Source organism: Apium graveolens, chromosome 10 (genome assembly GCF_009905375.1).
Source record: "Apium graveolens cultivar Ventura chromosome 10, ASM990537v1, whole genome shotgun sequence".
Taxonomy (NCBI): domain Eukaryota; kingdom Viridiplantae; phylum Streptophyta; class Magnoliopsida; order Apiales; family Apiaceae; genus Apium; species Apium graveolens.
In genome coordinates, this window is record NC_133656.1 from 127,949,172 (window position 1) to 127,959,096 (window position 9,925).

Consider the following 9,925-nt stretch of genomic DNA (forward strand, 5'->3'; position numbering starts at 1 on the left):
TACGCGAGCCTTTTTGCACTTAATTCTACCTGGTTATTTCTCTATATCTTGTAATATTAAGTTCAAATGATTGATGACATTTACATTCAATTACGCCGACACTCTTGTACTATAAGAATTATGTCTCAGAACACAATAATCTTTATAACACCTTGTATGAAGTAAAAATTGTCAACTGAGGGGGGGAAGTAATGGATCTAGCTGATGGCTACTTATGGCTACACATGAAATGATCACTAGTTAGACCTTCTTAAGTCCGTAAAAATAAAATTATATTTCCTCCAAAATCTGTAGGATAATTGGTCATATCATGAGATGCTCAGTATAAATTAGCTGAGTCAGAGTGCACTCTTTGCGGTGAAAATGTTAGTGTTGTTTTGCTGGTTTGGCTCCCTATTTCGAATACTGGAACAGGAGTCGAGCTCCAATTTCAATTATGACCTGTTTGGATATCCACAATTCATTTCAAATACTGGATTTCACTCAAATTTGTTATTTGGATAGATAAAAAATTTGGATTTGTATTTGGCCCAAATTCCACCCATTTAAAATTAAAGCCCCTATCAGATTATTTCAAATAACAATTTCAGACATGTCATTCCAAATGAAAAATAGCCCAAATATTGAATCGAGCTACTCACTCACCCTCTCTCGACCGAATCAATCTCTCTCTCTCCTCTCTCTCCACCGTCTCTCTCTCTCTCTCCCCCTTATCCCTCTCCCTCTGTCTCCTCTCTCTCCACCCTCTCTATCCCCCTTATCCCTCTCTCTCTCTCCTCTCTCTCCACCGCCTCTCTCTCCCACTTATCCCTCTATTCGCACTTCTGTTTTTGTTTAATCCATCAATCAACATGAGGTATGCTACATGTGTTTGTGTATCTATACATATAACAACAAATTGATTCAATATACACACACACAAATACTTATTAATTTCAATTTTTTCTCACTCACGCAAAAGAATTGATCAGATCTATATGTTTTAATAGGAAAATAATTGATTTTATTGGTTCTTTTTGCAGTTCAAAAGAGAAATCAGCTCAAGGGTTAGTATTTACATGAGGTATGCTACATTCATTGTTTTGCTTATTCTTGGTCCTTTCTGTCTGTGTGTGATTTTTTAGGATGTGCCTGGTTATAACCTGTTATGTGCATTTAATTATGATATTAGTCAATAATTCCAACAAATGGTTAAATGCTATATAATTAGCTTTTTCTTTGACAAAAAAACTCAACTTTTGATAACTTCATTCTTGTACTGCATAATGTCATATTGTCATTTGTGTTACCGTTCTCTATTTCTTTTTAGATTCATTGAGAGAGTTCATTTTTTTTAAAAAAAACATGATCATTGGCTTGGCTACGATGATATTCTACCACAAAGATTTTAATCGTGATATTCTGCCTGTTTATAATCTATAAATTAGTTTGTAAAGTGTAAATCTGTAATTGCAAAATTAAACACTTGTAGTATAACCTTTAAACAATTTGAAATATTATAAATAATTAGAAATTTTGGATTTATAACGAGTTTATTTTGATCACTATTCCGAGTAGAATATGCTAGTAGATCAGCTCGAGTTTAGAGCACGTGTTTTTATAAACTTAGCTGAATCGAGTCTTTATCAAGCTGAATTCAATCTCTGTCACGTACAGCTCCATAAGCAGCTCTACGTGATATGCATCATGTTTTTGACTTGATTTAGAACATCTTGTTAGTCAACTAGTAAGATACTCTCAGTGGTTATCAGTGTCTGTGAACCGTATATATAGATCCTGCACGTCTGTAATTAGTTATGTTAAGTTCTCTGACCAAAGCAAGAATGCCTATGAGAACCATGCTCCATATCAAGAGGCAGGAGCAGTAACATAGGTAGCAAAAACTTTTTCTGTTTTTGTAATCAAAATCTGCATTGAGTCCAAATTCTGGTAATACAATCCTAATAATACGGACAATGAAAAGAAAACAAGTACAAAAAAATGAATAGAATACAACATAGGAATAGGGACCGTCTACATAATGGGCTGATAAGCCACAAAGCAAAATTATCTATATGTTATATGTTAGAAGAGACATAAAAAATGTGGATATGACAATGGATAATTTTCTCGTAACATACTTTCACTATAATTTCAATTTATCTATACATTTTGTTAACTTTTTTCATACAGGTCAAATACCTTCCAACTTTACTTGACACATCAGCTTCTCTTCTTCGTAGAGAGGATTCAAGATCTTGCACTGATGCTCTCATTTGGGAGAAAGCATCTTTAGTTAAGATGCACAAATCCAACAGCCTAATATTTATATCAAATGAAATTGGGTGGAGTGATTATTTTTTCTGTTTTGCCCTTTGTGCACATCTATGGTTCCTTCTTTTAGAGTACTTAAGTTGTTGGATAACTTTTTACAGATTTTGTTTAATGCTTGCTTCTGATCTAATTCAAACACTTTACTATTTCTTTATAATGCTGTGTATAATGATTAATAATCATTCTGCTGATTTTTTATGTGTTTGTGATTTTCTTGGGCAGGGAGTTCCACACGCTTCTGCCTATCAGAACAAGCGTATTCAAAATTGGGATGACATTTGTACTTTATTTGCCTCTGATAGAGCTATTGGTGATGGTGCAGAGCAGTATGAAGAGTCGGCAACCGCAATGGAGCTCAAAAATGAAGTTGTTAGCACTGCTGAAACGGGTTCTGATGAATTAAATAAAAGGCAAAAGAGGGACCGTCTTGCTGATGCCGTTACTAGTTTTGTAGAGTAATTTAAGGAATACGCGAGTAAAGCAAAAGAACCACCACGACCCACCTGCAAAGAAATATATGAGGTCGTATCTACAGTTGATAAAATCACCGATAACGATGCTATGAGGGCTGTCAAGAGGTTTGTGAATGGACAAGTTGACGAGTTCGAGATGTTAAAAAGTTTACCCAATGATAAAAAGTTAGGCTGGATCTTATTGCTTATTAATGATTAGTTATTTTTAAACATATTTTTAAGATTGTGTAAAAGATTCTGCAGTTCAGATGTATTTTTGATTGTTTACTGGTGGATTATAAGTATCTAAATTGAAATGAAATTCTACTTATTGCCAAACAGTATTGGGAATTTGAAATTTAGGATTCGAAATTCTTATAATTACCAAACAGGTTATTTGTATTTGAAATTCCAAAATTCAAATTCCTCATTTAAGTTTCAATATTTTAAATGAAATTCACGTTTCCAAACGCTTCCTTAAAGAATTTTAAAATGTTCGTCCAGATACTATCCGAGATCTTAAATTACTTACAAATGTTTATTATAGTTGAATGTCTTTGTCATTCATATTTTCAAGCTCTCTCATACGTTACTAAATTCGTCACGGGCAAGACCATGCCACCACTCTCAGAACTAACAATATTTCACTCTCCACCAATCAATCGTATCAAACCGTGGATATTTTTTTTACACAGTTACATGTCTGTCATAAGAAAAATGCCAGAGCACCCAAAACATTTGCAAGAATTCAGATTTCAGTTTCTTCATTATTTCGGGATCTCGAACATTACTCTTGTTAGTATATGTCCATACGCCTCTAACTGAATTCAATGTAAAGCATATTACATTCTTTGTTTAAATACTCCACTTAATCGACATCTTTAAACTTGTGAAACTTAAACCAAGATCTATATAGAATTAGCAAATTGCTAAAAATTGGAAAGCAAGAATCTTCAGCATTTTTTTTATTAGATGCATTCTATTCGATTATCTTGGTCTTATAGAAAGGTTAAACTAAAGGTATCTTATCTTTTGATAGTGAAATTTCCATTAAATGGTGTTCTAAGATTATGCTTTAGAATAAAAATATTTAGCCCTAAAACTAATTATTCAATAATTTTTTTCTCTGCTCAGCGATTTTTAAAAACCTTGTGAAGAAGTAAAAATCAGTGGCATTTGATCAAACATTCAAACTTTTTAGAGTAAATTGCAAAGTGGTGGTTGAACTTTACCCGTTTTTACATTTTAGTGACTGAAATTTTAAATTTGCAATATATTGACAAAATATTGCTTTAATTCTTTTAAAAAGTGGCCAAGATAATAAACATTAGTTTTTTTCTTCGAAAAAGTGGCCGTTAGCCACCTTTTTAAAATATAAAAGTAATGTTTGGCCATTAAAGTGCAAATTTGAAATTTTGGCCACCGAAATGCAAAAAACAGGTAAAGTTGAACCACACCTCGATATAGGTGTCCTTATTTTTATTTTTTTACTCGATGGAATTTTGGTGCAAGTTGGATAGTAAGCACTTTGGCCACTATACAGGATTCTGATGTCATGTTCCCATAGGCTCACTTCCTCTGTCCTGTATTAAATTTTGTCTAAGATTTTGGTATCTTGCTAGTTGCTAAATAACAATCCTATAGGTGGTGACGTTAATACATAATTGAAAATGAAGAGAATTGCTGATTGTGCGATAAAGACTCTTACGCCCACTACCAGTCGTCCTCCCCCAGGAATATTTGCATCTAAAAGATCTTACAGGGCCGTGATAGGCGTTTTGAATATCAAGGTTCAGTCGCCATAAAGAATTTCCTCCCCAGCCTCCGAAGCATTTTCAGCAGAGAAATTCTTAAAACGTGCCAGGCTCGGAGCAAAGGTGAGAGAAGCTCAGAGTATTATATTCATAAAAAGGTCTTCACTTAGTCAAGTATCTTCTTCCAGTTTCGGACTATGCCGAGTCTACACTTTCCCCCGACTCTCAAAGCGCTGCTCCCGAAGCTGTTGAAGATTGCATTGAGTTATTGAACTCTTCTAGTTTGCAGAAATCCAATTCTGCTTCCTGAGACTTTTTAGTTTTTTGTAGATAAGAAAAGTTTACTGGGTTGGTTAAAAAATAGTTCATATATTTCTTCAATAGAACCTGTTATGCCCAAAAATTGGTATGAACTTTGTTCAGGATAACATCAAATAGAATTATCAAAATTAAAATATGAATGCCTGAAATCAAGAAAAGGATAAGGGAAGTTTCCTTCCTGAAAGAGGACAAGGCGCGCCCTGTTGAGGCGCGCCCTAGGAATATGAGATTGAGTATATACAGAAAACAAAGGCGCGCCCTTAGCATAAAAGGAAGGCGCGCCAGTTACTAAGAAAAAGAAGGGGAATTCCATGTTAGCTCCTCACTTGTGGTAGATCTTAGGGTGCGCCCTAAGTAAGTAAGATATCTTGGAAAGAACTTCAACATGAATGTTTGGATGGGCTCTTTGCATTTTTTGAGGAAGATGGAGATTATTATTATTAACCTATTTGATGCAGGTACTCCATTGAAGAACTCCGTCCTGTAGTACATCTACAGGAAGGCGGTGTCCGTGGTCAGAGACCTCCAGGGGTATGTCTGGACGGAAGGCCTCCTCCTGTAGTCAATGAGTGTCGTCATTTGGGATGTGGGGTAAATTCTAGTGTGTGCTTTGGGAGCTTTGTCTCTGTAGTCAACGGGTGTCCTTATTGGGAGACTTTGGAGTATCCTGCACTTTGTACCCAAAAGCTTGGGATCACTTGTCCTGTAGTCTAGCAGGGGCTCCTTATCGGGGGACAAGGATGCGTCCAACATTTGGGGTGAACCATGGCTATACTTGCGTCCATGGACTAGAGAAACAGCTGGTAGCGGAGGGTTATCTTTGGCCAGGGAGATGCCTTATCCGTGAAGTCTCCAAGTCGCGGACGAGCCTTGGGCCTTTGTGGTTGAGCCTCATCGACGGATATTCCTAAAACTAGTAGAAGACAGTTTCCAGTGGGTTTCTCATTGGGCCTCGTGACAAGAAATCTAAGCCCATTAGGTTTCTTGTTCCCCAAGAACTATGTTGGCTTAATTCCCTATAAATAGGGATACGTAGGAAAATTATAAGGGGTGGGAAGCGAGAGCGCGAAGGAGCCACCACTAACCCTAAGCAATCTCAGCCACCAATAACTGCCACCACCAAACACTGTTCATATTTTCCAAACACCGTTCATCAAATCCATCGATTACTGTTCACGTTTCCAACGAAGAACCACCGTCACAGATCTTATTTTCGGCTACGAACCTCAGACTTTGTTGCTCCCAAATTCCTCCGTCAACAAATTGGCGTTATAAGGAGGGGCTAATCAAGGTCTGTATCTAGGAGGAAAGATGTCTCAATACCGTGATGGAAGTTTTTATGATGGAAGCTCTAAAGAAGAATCTGATCATGGCTATGATCTCCATGAACCCTACGTTCCACCTATAACTGATCGCTCCACTCCGGATGTTGGGGGCCAGCCGCCTGTGCTGATCAGCAACGCTGACTTTCTGGAACAATTGTATCGTATGGGAGATGCTCTGAACGGTTTCGACTCAAGGCTAAGCACCGTTGAGCGACGCAAGACCCGAAGGGGCCTTCGCCAAAATCGTGCTGCTCATGCACTTGGGAAGGCTCCCATGACTGATAGGGATGCCTTGGCCGGTCGCGGTCGAACTGAAGGTGGACGTATACCGATAATCCCGCGAGGTCTGAACTACTCCAATGATGTAACCCCGATCGTTGAACTTGTGGACGAAGATGCTGATGGTCGAGAAATACTGCGGACAGATAACCGGGGAGCTACTCACCCGCACCGATCCGGGTGTAGTCTTGAGGAACATCCGCAATCGGAGTCCATACCGGAGAATGAACAACGAGGCTTCGCAGCTTTAAAGGATCGCTTGGGGATCCGCTTGGGCGATAATGATTTGAGGATGTTACTGCTGGAATGGAAAAAAAGGCTAATCGCGGAGATGTGACGCCCCATGATACGACGCGTGTGCCCCTGAATTCCCATGAGGATCAGGAGCGACACCGCGATCATGAGAGAGCTCCTCCCCGCGGATCGATAGACCAGTATGGTCGAGGATATGGAAGTAACCGTTGGAGAAGACCCCAATGGAGGGGAAGAGGCGGAGGCCAAGGTAGGTACATTGATGGATACCATCGCGACAACTACCGTGGTCACAGGGATGCCTGCTGGTATAATCGAGCCAAGAGTGATACCTATGCTGAGTATGACGGTCATAGGAATGTGATAAACTATGATCGTGAGATGGTTCGGGATCGCGGCCGAGGTTAAGGAAAAAATCCGGAGGGAAATCAGGAACGAAACCAAGAAGTGATTGTGATACCCGAGGACGCCCAAAACACCAACCAATAACAGGCTCCTCCAGGTGGGGATCAGGTAGTGGTACCTCCACCACAAGGCTCGCAGCCTCACATGCAAACTATCCCAGGTGTGGGAACTTTCAATGTGGATGATCTGAAGAGGCTGCTCAACCACTTGGAAGGCAGAGTAATGGCCAGAGACAAAATTTCTTCTCCATTCTATGTGGCAGTAAGAGAAGCTCAGTTGCCGGCCGGATATCGTAACACTACTAGCGATCTCCTTTTCCATGGAAGTTCGGACCCTGTAGAATTCTTGGGCAGATTCAACATAGAGATGGACATGTATCAAGTCCCAGACTTGGCTCAATGTCGGCTCTTGACGCCGACTTTTAGGGAAAGCGCCCAATAATGGTTTCAAAAGTTCGGACCGGGGGTGATCACTTCCTGGGACCAAATGAAGATGCTATTCTTGACCAAGTTCCAAGTCGCTGTGAGATATGCTCCGTCCGTCACAACCCTTGCCAACGTTAAGCAAAGGGAAAATGAAATCTTGACATCCTACTTTAAAAGATTCAACGCTGAGTCCACCAGCGTAAGAGGTGCTTCAGACGAAGCTTTGAAAAGTTTCTTGATAGCAGGGCTGAGAGTCGGCTCGGATTTCTGGAAGCATTTGCAAGGGAAAGACCCAGCTACTCTGGCAGACGTCTTTGCTTTGGCAGAATCATTTAAGGTCATTGAGCAATCTCTGGCAGAGGTACAACCGACTTCACAAATAAGTCAAAGAGGCAGAGCAAGGAAGAGAGACAGATTTCCAAGCCCAAGGTACCGAAGAAATGGTCGAAGTCCGAATCGAGTAAATTCTACGACTACAAGGAGGGAATGGAGCCCTCCCTCGAGCTATGAGAACAGGGTGGGAAGATACACATCTTTGGCCGCGTTTATTGAACACATCTTTGAGGTAAACAAAAATAGAGGGATGTTCAGAAAACCTGAGGCTCTGTCATCTTGGAAAAGCAAAGATAAGAAGAAGTAATGTGAATACCATGAGTCATCCGGACACAACACACATGAATCCCGACAACTAAAGGATGAGATCGAAGCCCTTATCAAGGAAGGATACCTTGGCGAATGGGTGGTGAAGGAAGTAATGAGGTATAAGGATGGCGCCGACAGAAAGGAAGAAGGAGGTCGAGCCCCTCGAGGGTCGAACAATGAAACTCTGGAAGAAAGTAAGTTGTCAGGGATGGCAGTATCCGAACAATCTACATAGGAGATTCTGGGATGGAATGCAGTAACAGGGCTTTGGCAAGGTATGCAAGGGAAGCCTGGTTCAGACCTCTAACCGACATTCATAGGGTGGAAACTCGGCCACCCAAAGTATTTAAGGGCGAGTCCATGGACATCACCTTCAGAGAAGCAGATGCCCGGTGGGTACATCACCCCCATAATGACGCACTGGTCATTTCCATCCAGATCGGGACCAAGAATATCCATAGAGCCTTCGTAGACAATGGAAGCTCGACAAACATCCTCTACTACAGCACCTTTAAGAAGATGGGCCTATCTGATCGGGATATATCAGGAGAAGATTCTTGGGTCTATGGTTTCTCTGGCACATGAGTTAGAGTTATGGGATCAATTCAATTGTCGTGTACCTTGGGGGGAAGTCCGTTGTCCATGACAAAGATGCTTGAGTTCAAGGTTCTAAATCAGGAATCATCCCACAACGTGCTGCTAGGACGACCTTTCCTTAGGGAAATGAGGGTCATCACTTCGATCCACCACTTTACCATCAAGTTTCCAACCCCAAATGGTGTGGGAAGCATAAAGGGCTCTCAATATGACTCTCGGGAATGTTACAGGCAAGCAATGAGGGGTTTTAGGAGAAAGGATGCCCACAACGAAGATGCATCAGATGATGAGCGAATAAAAAGTATCGAACAGCCGACCGAAGAAATTCGAGTCCATTACTATGTCGAGCTAGAAAATGAGAGCCCCTCTGAATTACCTCCAGCGACATTGTTCTTAGAAGACACAATCAGGATTGAAATGTTGGAGGAAGAAGAGCCCCCAAATGACATAGTCCAAGAAAACTTCAACGGGGAATGGCTCGAAGGAAGATTTGACGTCTTACAGAGTCTTGGACAAGACATGCATAAGGTAGATGCCCCTCTCCCAGAGGGCACGCCCTTATCCTCAGGAAATTCAAAGGAAGTTGATGCCCCTATGACACAGGGCGTGCCTTTTAAAGAAGTTGATGCTCCTCCCCAAGAGGATGCACCTTCTCTACAAAATAATGAGGATCGTAATCAACTCGACTTAGATCCCCGGATACCGATGCCAACGGAAAAGATGGGGCCAGCGGAAGACATAATTAAAATCCCTGTCGATGAAAAAGATCCAAGCAAAGTTCTGAGAATTGGATCTCAGCTGGCACCAAGATTGAAAGAAGGGCTTTCAATATTTCTCTTGGCAAACCTTGATGTATTTGCGTGGAACCATTATGATATGGTGGGAATTGACCCGAAAGTTATGTGCCATCGTTTGAACATTGATCCCAAGCATAAAGGGGTCAGGCAAAAGCGGAGGGCCATAAGTGGAGAAAGGGTGATAACCTTGGTGGAAGAAGTAGATAGACTCTTGGATGTCGGGCTAATCAGGGAATCTTTCTACCCAGATTGGCTGGCAAATCCGGTGTTAGTGAAAAAACCTAACGGCAAGTGGAGAACATGTGAGGATTTCACCGATCTGAACAAAGCGTGCCCAAAGGATAGCTTCCCTTTGCCAAGAAT

General features: G+C 40.7%; 1 long non-coding RNA gene across 1 annotated transcript; it reads left to right on the forward strand.

The window, feature by feature from the left end:
- The first annotated feature begins 599 nt into the window (after positions 1-599).
- LOC141693501 (uncharacterized) lies at positions 600-3,037 on the forward strand. The gene is made up of 3 exons (XR_012563135.1): positions 600-856; positions 1,023-1,063; positions 2,536-3,037. It is a non-coding gene; the product is annotated as an uncharacterized LOC141693501 (long non-coding RNA).
- Positions 3,038-9,925: the final 6,888 nt, after the last annotated feature.